This window comes from Manis javanica, chromosome X, assembly GCF_040802235.1.
Source record: "Manis javanica isolate MJ-LG chromosome X, MJ_LKY, whole genome shotgun sequence".
Lineage (NCBI taxonomy): Eukaryota > Metazoa > Chordata > Mammalia > Pholidota > Manidae > Manis > Manis javanica.
The window spans coordinates 121,321,072-121,334,966 of NC_133174.1; the positions used below are offsets into that span (position 1 = coordinate 121,321,072).

Genomic DNA, 13,895 nt, shown 5'->3' on the forward strand with positions numbered 1-13,895 from the left:
ATGTATAGCTGTTATTTCTGTCCTCTGGCCTCTTGACTTTGTCCCATGGGTCATACTTTTATATAAGAAGTGGCCTGTGTTTGCTGCTTAGTCTCTTTCTCAGCCTTCTCCGTGACCACAGAAATCTGGGGGCCCAGGAGAAATCTGCAAACTGGGCCATCTCAGTCCCTCTTAGATCCATTTGAACGTGTTTTGTTAGTTCAGCTCCCTTGAAAACCTTGTGGGTTTCATATGAACCTCACTTGAATCCACTCCATTGGGTGGAAGTTATACCCACAGCACTTTTTGAGACATGTTTCCTCTACTTTAGGTAGCATGTCAAGGGCTGTGGGACAATGCCCTTTGTCTATCTGAAAGGGTCTATTAGGCACAAACTCACCTCTTTCTGGGATCTTCACAAAGGTTCTTACAGTTACACTCTTAATCTTTGCTGGCTTACTAAACCTGAGTTGTGAAGTACTTTTATTTTCTGATTCAGATAATCCTGGCTTTTCTATATTTCCTCTAAAATTCTGCTTGCAAAATCTGCTAAGCTCACCCATCTCTTTCTGCACATTGTGATGTGCAGCTAAAAGTCAAATGACACTATCAATATTTTGCATGACCAGACATTTTCCTTAGCCAGATACACAAATTCATACTTTTTTTTTCATCTTTGCTAACTTTTTTGCTACGACACGTCATGGGATACCATTTTTCCAGCCTTCAATTGCAGTTTCTTCACCAGTTTTACAGCCACTATTATAGTTTGTTCACCCATTTCCCAGCCTTCACTAACGGTTTTCTTGCTGCTTTTCTAGTGCCCACCCACTACTCAGTCCCAAAGCAAATATACCTGGTTTTTTTGTTTGTTTGTTTACAAAAGTACCTTACTTCCAAGTACCCATTTCATTGGTTTAAGATGTTTTTGTTTATGTATGTGGGGCCTCAGCTCTGAAGGTTGGAATAGCTGGAATGTCTGGGCCCCTCTTTCCACATATTCTCTTACTGTCCTTCAGGGTTCACCCAGGAAAACAGAGCTACTATGTTTTGTGTAATAAAGACTTTAAAAAATAAGCATTGGGCCAGACTTACATAACTTTGAAAGGAGTTTGGAAGGAGTTGAAGATCCCAGAAAGTGTCACTAAGCCACCATGTGAAGCACTGGCATGGGTGGGGAAACAGGAGCTTTCAGGGACATCTGAGAAGCAAAGCATGTTTAGTTAGTGAAGTAGGACAGTGAAGGGGGAATTGGTGGAGAGATCTTAGGAAAGCTCGAGCTACTGTTCCTGTGGGCTCACAGTTAAGAATATGTTGCTGGTCCTCGTGGAACCTATAAACAACTCAGCATGGAATCCCAAAAGCATGTTCAAGTAATCCACAGAAAGGCAAAAGAGAGAAAGTAACAAGAAACAACAGAAACAGAGCTCCAAAATACATGAAGCAGAATCTGATAGACATGAGTCAAACAATAGATAGATCCACAATTACATGTGGGGAGTTCAACACTCCTTTCTCAGTAATTGACAGACAATCAGTAAAGGGCATAGAACTGAACTACACTGTCAACCAGCTTAACCCAATTGCCTTTTACACAACACTCCACCTGACAGCAGCAAAATACATATTCTTTTCAAGTGCCATGGAATACAGGCAAAGATAGACCATATTCTGGGCCATAAAATGAATTTTAACAAGCTCACCAACATTTCAGTGATAAAGGTATGATCTTGGATGATATTATTAGTTGAACTGTATTCTCCCAAAAGATATGTTGGAAGTCCTAATCCCCAGTACCTTAGAATGTAGCAGAATATGGAAATAGGGTTGTTGCAGATGTACTTAGTCAAGATGAGCTCATACTGGAGCTGGTTTGATGTAATGAATCAGAACTCAGGAGGAGAGAGGAAGGCACCCATATTTACGAGCAGCCCATTCTGGAGTGTCAAAGCCCAAGCAGATCAGTGAGGCTGTTTACGTGGAAGGGTGGTCTGGTAGGGGGATTCAGAGCACGAGTAGGATGAGGGGGCTAGTGATGCAGAGAACGGCATGGGATGTCAGTCTGTCTTAGTTTTCTAGGTCTGCTGTAACAAGGTACCACAAACTGCATGGCTTAAGACAACAGAAATTTATTGTCTCCCAATCTTGGAGGCTATAAATCTGAGATCGAGGAGTTGGCAGGGCCATGCTCCTTCTGAAATCTGTAGAGGAGTCCTTCCTGGACTCTGCCCAGGCAATTTTGGTGCTTCTTGGCTGGTGGCTGCATGATTCCAATCTTTGTTTTCATTGCCGTATTGAATTCTCCCGGCATGTCTCTGTCTTCACATGGTCATCTTCTTATAAAGACACCATTCATACTGAATTAGAGGCCTACTCCGTAACAGCATGGCCTCACTTGGCTATATCTAAATAAGGTCACACTGTGAAGCACTGGGGCTGAGCATTTAATATACCCTTTTCTGGGGACACAAATCAACCACTGACAGTCTGCCCCTTGGTACCCCCTCACTGACGTCCACATACAAAAATGCATTCACCCATTCCAATAGTCACTAAAGTCTTAATTTATTTTAGCAGCAACTCTAAGTCCAACATCTCATCTAAATATAACCTAAATTAGGTATGGCCCATCCAGGGGTAATAATCCTCTCCAGCTGTGGAACTGTGAAACCTTGAAAACAAGTTATGTACTTCTAAGATACAGTGGTGAGACAGGCATAGGATAAGTATTTCCATTCCAAAGGGAGAAACTGGAAGGATAAAAGATGTCACTGGCTTAAAGCAGTTTGCAACACAACGGGAAAATCCCATTAGGATTTATGGCTGTAGAATAATTTTCTGTGGCTCAATCCATTGGGCCCACCTCCTCAGTCTTGTGTGTTCACCTGCTCACTACCTAGAAAGAGGAGATGGAGGCGGGGGGAAAGATGGAGTAGGAAGGCAAGGCAGAAACCTCCTCCCCTCCACACACAAAGGCAACAACTACAGCAAATACAACTGATGACCTGAAAGACCTCAGAACAGACCCCCTACATCCGGTGAAGAAGAGAAGCGCACACAGAGAAGGGTACAGTGCCAGAGTCACAATCAATCTCCACAATCAGTCAGGAGCCCAGCCCTTCCCCCATCCTAGCCCAAAGGTGGGAAGAAGAGGAGTGGAGCAGGGAGAGGATAGGCCCTCAGGAACTCTGCACACCTGGCCCTGGAGATCTGCTCCAGGTATGTCAGTCCACATTGCATTGGGTTTTGGTGATTAGCAGGGACTGGACTCCAGGGACAGTTGGAGCCCTCTGGGAGGCTGAGACTCCAGCCACTTGTGGAGGACAGGTGCACTCTGGCAGTCCCTCGGAGACCCAAAACATAAGCAGCTGTTTGAACGATTTGCCATCAGTGGAAGGAGTACCAGAGAGGCGAGGGTTGGACAGAGCTCCCTCCACAGGAGAAAGGGCAGGTGGATCACACCACACCCTGGGACTAAGAGTTCAGGCACTTGTGGGAGCCCCAAATGCTCCATCCCCCTCACTGGCAGCTCAGCCCTGAGGTGCTTCCCTGTGCACCTGCCTGCCCGCTCAGCCCAGCAGCATCAGACTTTGCCGCCTGGCAGGCATAGGGAGGAGGCTTTCCCAGATTTCTAGGCCCTATCCCAGCCTAACTGGGGAGGCACGTGTGGGAGCCAGCTCCGAGTGCTCCTTCCTCCTTGAGGAAGGTCCAGGGTGGTGCTGCTTACCCCTCCGCAACCACATTCCCCGGAGCCGCATGACCACTCCATGCACCCTGGTAGGCCAGCGATGGCACCATCTCTTCAGGGCAGGCGGAGGGCAGCCCACCCTCAACATTGCAAGCAGAAGCACCTTTGCTCCGTTCACAAAAGGCTGGCTGAGGTGAACTGCCACCCACAGCTGACTGATCCGCCACTGCTGGCAGACAGAAACACCATCAGGCGATCAGCAGACTTCTCAGCAGAAACTTTACAGGCTAGAAGGCATGAAATATTTAATGTATTGAAACAGAAGGACCTTCAACCAAGAATCCTCTACCCAGAGGATTATCATTCAGATTTGAAGGAGAAGTTTAAAATTTCCTAGATAAATGAAGGCTGATAGAATTTACAACCGCTAAACAGGCATTACAGGATATGTTAAAGATTCTGTAGATGGAAATGTTCTTAAGCCTAACTAATTTTCATCAGTGAAAGTAAACCCACAGTAAGGGTGGTTACAGGAAAGGAATTAAAGCAAAACAAAACATAACAAAGTGGTAAAACCAACTATATACAAAATCAGTTAAGTGACACAGGCAAAAATGCAAATTATGATATCTATTACATAAAGAGTGGAGGAGGAAGATGAAAAATAAGGAAGTACTTTTAGATTGTGTTGGAAATAGAACAAGCATCAGCTTAATTAGACTGTTATATAGTTAGGAAGCTATCCATGAACCTTATGGTAACCAGAAACTTAGAGACTATAATAAATACACAAAAAATTCACAAAGAGAAATCCAACCGCAACACTAAAAAAACCATCAAATCACAAGAGAAAAGTATAAGAAGGGAAGAAAGTAACAGAGAGGAAGTATAAAAACAACCAGAAAACAATTAATGAAATGACAATAAGTACATGCCTATCAACAATTACCTTAAATGTAAATGGACTGAATGCACTAATCAAAACACACAGGGGGACAGAATGTATAAAGAAACAAGACCCACCTATATGCTGCCTACAAGAGACTAATTTCAGATCCAAAGACGTACACAGACTGAAAGTGAGGAGATGGACAAAGATATTTCATGCATATAATAGGGAGAAAAAAAGCAGGAGTTGTAGTATTTATATCAGACAACATAGACTTCAAAACAAGGTGATGAGAAAAAGAAGGGCAATACATAATGATAAAGGGGTCAGTCCAACAAGCGGATATAGCATTACAAGTATCTGTGCATCCGACATAGTAGAACCTAAATAGGTAAAACAAATACTTACAGAATTAAAGGGGGAAATGTACTGGAATTCATTTAAATTAGGATACTTTAACACACCACTTACATCAATAGGCAGATCGACCAGACAGAAAATAAATAAGGAAACGAAAGCACTGAACACAGCACATTATGTCTGATGGACTTAACAGATATCTACAGAGCATTCCACACAAAAGCAGCAGTATACACATTTTTCTCAAGTGTACACAGAACGTTTTCCAGAACAGATCACATACTAGACCACAAAAACATCAATGAGTTCAAAAAGACTGAAATTGTATCAAGCAGCTTTTCAGATCACAATGGTATGAAACTAGAAATAAGTTACACAAAGAAAAGAAAAAAGCCCCTAAACATATGAAGCTAAACAACGTGCTTATAAATAATCAATGAATCAATGAACAAACCAAAAAAGAAATCAAGGAATACATGGAGACAAATGAAAACAAAAACACATTAATCCAAAATATGTGGGATGCTGCAAAAGCAAGTCTAAGAGGGATGTAAATAGCAATACAGGCCTACCTCAAGAAACAAGAACACTCCCAAAATAAACACACTAAACTCGCAATTAAAGAGCTAGTAGAAGAACAAAGGAAACCGAAAGTTAGTAGGAGGGACATAATAAAGATCAAACAGAAATAAATAAAATAGAGAAGAATACAACAAGAGAAAAAAAATCAATGTAACCAAGAGCAGGTTTTTGAGAAAATAAATATAACAAACAAGCCCCTAACACAACTTATCAAGAAAAGAAGAGAGAGTACACAAATAAATAAAATCAGAAACAAAAAAGGAATAGTCACAACAGATAACACAAAATACAAAGAATTATTAGAGAATTCTATGAAAAATCATATGCCTATAAATTGGACAACCTAGATGAAATGGACAACTTGCTAGAAAAATACAACCTTCCAAGTTTGACCCAAGGAGAAACAGAAAATCTGAACAGACCAATTACCAGTAATGAAATTTAATTTGAAATAAAGAAACTCCAAACAAACAAGAAGCCATGACCAGATGGCTCTACAGCTCAATTCTACCAAACATTTAAGGAATAGCTAATGCCCATCCTTCTTAAAGTACTCCAAAAAGTAGAAGAGGAGGGAATACTTCCAAACTCATTCTATGAAGCTGGTATCGCTCTAATACCAAAAGCCACACAAAGATACTACGAAAAAGGAAAATTTTAGACTTATATCCCTGATGAACATAGATGCAAAAATCCTCAACAAAATATTAGCAAGCCAAATTCAAAAACACATCAACAGAATCATCCATCATAACCAGGTGAGATTTATTCCAGGTATGCAAGGATGGCACAATATTCATAAAGCAAACAATGTCATACATCATATTAACAAAAGAAGGATAAAAACTACATGATCATCTCAATATATTCTAAAAAGCAATTGACAAAATTCTACATCCATTCATGATAAAAACTCCCCCGAAAATGGGTATAGAGGGTACACACCTCAACATAATAAAGGCCATGTATGATCAACCCGCAGCTAACATCACACTCAATGGGGAAAAGCTGAAAGCTTTTCCTACATGATCAGGATCAAGACAAGGATGTCCACTCTCACCACTTTTATTCAACATAGTGCTGGAAGTCCGAGCCACAGCAATCAGACAAGATAAAGAGGAAAAATGCATCCAAATTGGTAAGGAAGTAGGTAAACTGTCACTATTTGCAGATTACATGATGTTATGTACAGAAAACCCTAAGGACTTCACCAAAAAAACCTGTTAAAACTGAAAACTAGATTCAGCAAAGTTGCAGGATACGGAATCAATATTCAGAAATGTGGTGCATTCCTATATACTATCAGTGAACTAGCAGAAAGAGGAATCAAGAAAATAATTCTACTTGCGATTGCATTAAAAAGTATGAAATGCCTAGGGATAAACCTGACCAAGGCAATGAACAACCTGTATTCTGAAAACTATAAGACACTCATGAGAGAAACTAAAGAAGGTACAAATAAATGCTCGTGGATGGGAAGAATTAATATTGTCAAAATGGCCATCCTGCCCAAAGCAATTTACAGATTCCATGCAATCCCTATGAAAATACCAATTGTATTTTTCAATGAACTTGAGAAAATAATCCTAAAATCATTTGGAAAAGCAAAAGACTCTAAATAGCCAAAGCCATCCTGTGAAAGAAGAAAAAAGCTCGGGGATTGTGCTCCCTCAGTTCAAGCTATACTACAAAGCTACAATGATCAAAACGGTATGGCACTGGCACAAGAACAGACCCATAGATCAATGGAACAAAATAGAGAGGCCAGATATATTCCCACACATATATGGTCAATAAATGTATGATAAGGAAGCCATAAATACGCAATGGGGAAAAGACAGCTTCTTCAATAACTGGTGCTGGGAAACCTGGACAATTACATGTAAGAGAATGAAACTGAATTACTCTCTAATCCCATACACAAGTGTAAACTCAAAATGGATTAAAGACCAAAATGTAAGACATGACACCATAAAATTCTTAGAAGAAAGCATAGGCAAAAATCTCTTGAACATAAGCGTAAGCAATTTTTTTCTGGATACATCTCCTAGGGCAAGGGAAACAAAATAAAAATGAACAAGTGGGACTACCTCAAACTAAAATAATTCTGTACAGCAAAGGACACCATCAGCGTAACAAAAAGGCAACCTATGGTATGGAAGAATATATTCATAAACTATTTGTGTGATGAGGGGTTAACATCCAAAATATATAAAGAACTCATATGCATCAGCACCAAACAAACAAACACACCAACAAACATATAACCCAATGAAAAAATGGGCAGAGGACCTCAACAGACATTTGTCCAAAGAAAAAATAAGGCGGTGAACAGGCACATGGAACGATGCTCCACACTGCTAATCATCGGGGGAATGCCAATCAAACCATGATGAGCTGTCACCTCACACAAGTTAGAATGGCCACTATCCAAAAGGCAAGAAATAAAAAGTGTTGGTGAGGATTTGGAGAGAGGGAACCATCATACACAGAAGAGGAATGTAAACTGGTTCAGCCACTGTGGAAAGCAATATGGAGGTTCCTCAGAAAATTAAAAATAGAAATACCATTTGACCCGGGAATTCCACTCCTAGGAATTTACCCAAAGAATACAAGTTCTCAGATTCAAAAGGACATGTGCACCCCTATGTTTATTGCAGGCCTATTTACAATAGCCAAGATATGGGAGCAACCTAAGTGTCCATCAGTCGATGAAGGGATAAAGAAGAGGTGGTACATATACACGATGGAATATTATTCAGCCATTAAAAATAAATCCTGGCATTTGCAACAACATGGGTGAACCTGGAAGGCATTATGCTAAGTGAAATAGCCAGGCAGAGAAAGACAAATGCCATATGATTTCACTTATTTGTGGAATATGAAACAAAATAAAATAAAATGAACAAAATAGCAGTAGACTCATAGACACTGAGAAGTGACTGGTGATTGCTATAGGGGAGTGGTTGGGGTGAGTGGGTAGGGAGGTTGAGGGGAATAAAAGGGCACAAAAAATTCTCAATCATAATGTAGATTGGTCAAGGTTATGGTAGTACGGCGTGGAGAATATAGCCAATGATTCTGTAACATCTTCCTATGTTGACAGACAGTAACTGCACTAGTACGGGTGACGATTTAGTAATATGTTTAACTGTTGAACCATTGTGTTGTGTACTTGAAACCAATATAAGTTTGTATATCAATGATACTTCAATGAAAAAAAGGAAAGATGGTCTGGTCCTCTGGCCCTGGGGGGTCCTCAACCCTGGACAACAGCCCAGGCCCCCTGAGGTCTGGGTAGAGGTCCTTCCCCCTGAGCCCTTTTCTGCAAGTTTCAAAATAGAAAATAAGAAAAATACTCTGAAGCAAATATGGCAAATGTTGAAATTCTAGAGACCTGGGAGGCATATTTTCGGGTGTTCACTGTAATATCTCTAGTTTTCTACCTCACTATAGAATTCCAAAATATAAATATTCAAAAATGGTAAGTAATGCTTATTACAGAAAAGATAGTGAATCACTCATAAAGTCATTGCCCAAGGCCACTGTTAACACTGGGTATATTTTCTCTATGTTGAAAAAAGAGAATTGTCGTAGTAAACTGAATTTGATGTTATAAGCTTTTGAAGGGTGGGTGATTTTTTTAAAGTTAAAATCAGATAGGTCATTTTCCTTTTTTTCAGCTTTAGAGGAAAAGTTGAAATTGCTGAAGTTAGTGTTAGACTTCGGGTGTCCATTCACTTGCAAGTCATGGCTGGAGGCACTAGAGGGCGCACTTCAATCAAAGACCGTAGAAAGCTCTGACTATAAAATATGCCAACATTTTTTGAAATCTAAGAAACAAAAATTCAAATAAACGTCCATACATCTTTTAAGAGACCAACATTGTATTCTGGTACCCTCTTTATTTATCTTATGTCTTCTTACTTTAGTTTTAGAATGAGAAAATGTGGTTTCTACTGTTGTCAACATCATGGTTGTCAAAATGTTGTCTTTTCTATTTAAGACTAATTCTACCTCTTTGCTCTACGTGGTAGCACAAACCATCTTGGGATCTGTAGGCTCTCTCTCCAGTTTTCTCTACCATATCAGGGGTCCTGTCTAGATTATGTCACCCTGAATGATTTTTATTTTTATCAATGAAAAATTTTTTTTGGTGAGTTTGATGTCTTTTTTCCCATTTTTGAAAGGCAAATTAATTCCGAAATCGGGGTGTATGGGAGGGGGCAGGAGCTGGGTTTATTTGACGAGGTTCTGAGGTGGCAGTACTTCCTGGGGGAACTTTGGCCTTGAAGCAAGGCCATTGCCAGACCCAAGAATGGGCCAGGTCACTGTTGCTGTGATAAACACATCATTGAGACATAGAGTATCAGCAGTGAGAGACACCTAAACAAACATTTTCCTATCTGTGTTTGGTGAAATCCTAGGGTTCCACAAATATTTGACGTGAATTTCATTAAGAAGTGTTTAAACCCAAAGTTGTACTAAAGGAAAATATGTCTATTCAAATGCCAGGCTAGCTCATTCTGGGGTATACCAGAATAAGACACCAATAATTACTGTTGGTGTGTCAGTTGCCGTATTTACACTTCTTTTAAATTTCGTTGATTAATCATAATGATAAATGCTGATATTTACTGAATGCTTACTACGTGGCAATCATAGTATGTAATCCTGCATGAACCGTCTGATTTAATGGTGTGGTTAACACTGTTATTTTCTCACTTTACGTATGAGGGGGTTATTTTCTGAGGTTTTAATGTTAAAATTAGATAAATCCTTTTCCTTTTCTCCCCTTTAAGTGAGCTGATCACTTAACTTAGGTCTCTTGGATTTACCAGCTCCTCAAGCCAAACACCTTGGAGTCATCTTTGATTCATGTCTTTATCTTAGGCCTCAATGTTTATTCATCAGCAAAACTTTTCAGCTCTAACTTCAACATATATTCATAATAAGATCACTTCTCACTACTCATATCATTTAACCATTAAGCTATTTGGCCTTCGCAAATAGGTAGTTCGCAACGCTATTCTCCTCCACCCCTACTGCCCTCAGCTTTGGTTGTAGTCTGTATGCATCTGCTTATGTAAAATCGTATAAGCAAGTGAGCCCAAAATCACATATTGGCCACACAGCTTAAAGCCAAGGAAGCCTATGGGAATTTGCCCTGGGTGCGTGCTCCTGTCACAACAGAGAAAGTTGAGGGAAGAAACCTGATGGGAGCCTGTGTGGGAGTTTGGGGGATAGCAAAGTGGGCCAGTGCTCCTGGAATAGAGTGAATGATGGGGAGAGTAATGGAAGGTGCCAGATTAGTAAGAAAAAAACAGACTTTATAGGGACTTATAGACCTTTGCAAGGCTTTTACTCTGAATGAAAAGTGGTGCCATTGCAGTGTTTTGAACAGATAAGAGGCATGATCTGACTCAAAGGTTTAACAGTACCTTTCCAGTTGCTATGATGAAACTAGACAGTGGGTAGTCAAGGACAGAAACAAGGAAACCAGTCAAGTGGCATATTCATTTCTAGGACCATAGCAATTCCCACGGACTGGGTGACTAAAACAAAGGAAATGTGTTGTCTCACAGATCAGGAAGGTAGAAGTCTGAAGCCCCAGTGTCATCAGGGCCATGCTCCCTCTGAGTCGCTGAGTAGACTCCTTCCTTGCCTCTTGCTAGCTTCTGGTGGTGGCTGTTGATCCCTGGAATTCCTCGGCTTGCAGCTGTAGCACTTCAATCTATGTCTCTGTTGTCATCTAGTTTTCTCCCTGTGTCTCTGTCTTCACATGTCCATCTGCTCCCTGTCTCTCTCTCCTCTTCTTATAAGGACACCAGTCGTGTTGGAACTGGTGTCTTATGTAGTGCATGGTACATTGATAACAGGGATTATCGGGAGAGGTGGAGGGGTGGTCTCACTAGGAGCATGCAAACCACTGGGCCCCCTTTTCATCTCCAGAGAAGTGTCAAGTCTGAAAGAAGCTTGATCCTATCAGGAGGGATGGCAGCCCTCTGGGCCTCCCCTTTAATCCTGTTGGGTAATTGTAATACTTCTTTTCTTTCCTTTATTTTTATAGGCTGCTCATCATTTAAAATAGCACAATGGTGTCTGTTTTTGTAAAAATGAGAAATTATTATAAAATACTCAAATAATTGAGAAAAGTGAAAAGAAATGGAAAAGAACTCCAGAAACAACCATCATTAGCACTACGTGAACATCTCAGACACTATGTGAATTTGTACATTTGTAGCTATTTTACAAGATCTGGTTTTCATTCAGGTAATACGGAGCCATTGTTATAAACAGTTTGCATTCTGTAGATTTATTCTAATCCTCTCACTTGACAAATGAGAGCATCAAATTCCAGAGATGGGAAAAGACGTGTCCAGGGTCACTTACCAGTCAGTGAGACCTAAGGCTCTTGGCTCTCCAGTTCAGTGTTGTTTCTTTTCATTAAACCATTCTCTCCTCCTCTTACCATCTACATGGCATAGCCCATGCTTTTTCACCATATAGATCTCTGAGTGGCTCACTTTGTCTTTGGGTTTGAACATTCATTCATTTAGTCATTCAGCAAATGTTCACTGAACACCTACTGCATGCCAGACAGAAGTGCTAGTCATTGGGGATGTAGTGGTGGACAAAGCAGACAAAATCTCTGACTTGGTGAAGCTTACATTCTACAGAATGCACAGAAAGTTTATGCTTCACTTGTCAACTTTCTCCAATCAGGCCAAGACTCATAACTATGATTTGTTTATAACCTCAAATCCGGCAACGATGATGGGAAAATGAAACAGAAATTGTTAGACAAAATCATAGTGCTAGTCCAGGAGTACCAAATGAACACATGCAAGTAATAGATATTAACACAGTTCATGAGGTCTATAGCACTTCTTTGTAACTACGATTCCTCTTAATGTAGTTGAAAAGTTTGATTTAAAAATTCCATAGTGTTACATATATATGAAAATGCCCATAATCAGCCATTTAAAATTTATAAATGTATACAATATGTAAGGAAGCAAAAATCCTTCTCTCTGATCCTATAGTATGGAGGTAACAATTATAAACACTTTAATGTGAGTCACCACCAACTTTTTTCTAAGTTTATATGTATTTTAGTTTTTGTTTTAATAACAAAAATATTCTATAATTGCTATAAAAACCTTCAATACAGAAAGACCTATATTGTGTAAACTGTGAAATTTCCGTACGTCATCACCCCCAATCCCAGTCTTCATGGTTAACTATTAACATGTTGTTGTGTGTTTGTTGTGAATACTTTCACATCTTTTTTTATTCATTTACAAACAAATGCTTGTGTGCACACTCATGTACATGACACAGGTAAACAAAAGGGGCTATTTAAGTATTTTATTTTAAGCCAGCAGAGGTTGGAAGTTTAAAGTTCAGTGGCTGAGAGCTCATTCCTCTGCTTTTCATTTTCTACAAGTAGAACAATGCAGCCATATGCCAGGCCCTCTCTGGATTTAGTACTCGATGCTTAGAATGTGAGCAGATGCTGAAAGCTATTAATGAAGCCCTTGAAGGGAGGGCTATTTGTGTATATTGTAGACACAAGGCCAAAGTTGAATATAGTGGCCAACTGAGCAGCTGGCAAGGGGGTAGGAAAATGTAGAGCACGCCAACATGGATTGCAAGTTGATGGGTCATGGGAACCACATCATCTGGAGCAGTGTCCCCAGATTCCCGTAATTCTGGAAATGGAAGCAATACATAGAGCCTTATAGCCTTTTAACCTCAATTGTTAAATTATTGTGTTGCAAAACAAGCAAAAAATACCCAATATGGTCTAAATAAGATTGGTTTCTATCATGCCTAAAATTGAAATATTTCCAGATTTTCATCTTTAAAATTTCATAGATTCAAAGAATAAGCCTCAGTAATGCATGCTTGATGAATGCCAACTTATAAGCTCTTTAATGTGAACTCACTATTCCTCATTCCCAAACACCACATGTACTCTTCTTTCAGTTTAGGCACACCGCCGCAGCTGCACAAGACGCAATGCTGATCTCTATCCGGCCAACAATCAGGTATTTGTCTTCTAATCAGATTTCACAAGAAACCTGAATGAAGTCGTCCTATCAAGAAATGAAGTAATTAACCTTTTCTCATTTAAAAGGACTAACAGGGAATGGTCTCTGTGACAGGTGTAAAATTCCATTCCTTCTAGAAAATTCCTCACCCAGCAGATGCTCTTTCTGATTGAAAAAAAAAAAATTCATTTAAAGGAAAGGTTTACCTTGCTTTATGAATATCGCTCAGACACAACATATGAAGGCAATGGCTGTCCATGTAGCAGTTCAAGGCCTTGATCTTCTGATCACTAATATTCATTGTTCACTTACAAATTATAAATATCCAGCTGTTTCAATT

General features: G+C 39.8%; 1 long non-coding RNA gene across 1 annotated transcript; it reads left to right on the forward strand.

The window, feature by feature from the left end:
* The first annotated feature begins 9,237 nt into the window (after positions 1–9,237).
* LOC140847470 (uncharacterized) lies at positions 9,238–13,544 on the forward strand. The gene is made up of 3 exons (XR_012127514.1): positions 9,238–9,393; positions 11,569–11,771; positions 13,491–13,544. It is a non-coding gene; the product is annotated as an uncharacterized lncRNA (long non-coding RNA).
* Positions 13,545–13,895: the final 351 nt, after the last annotated feature.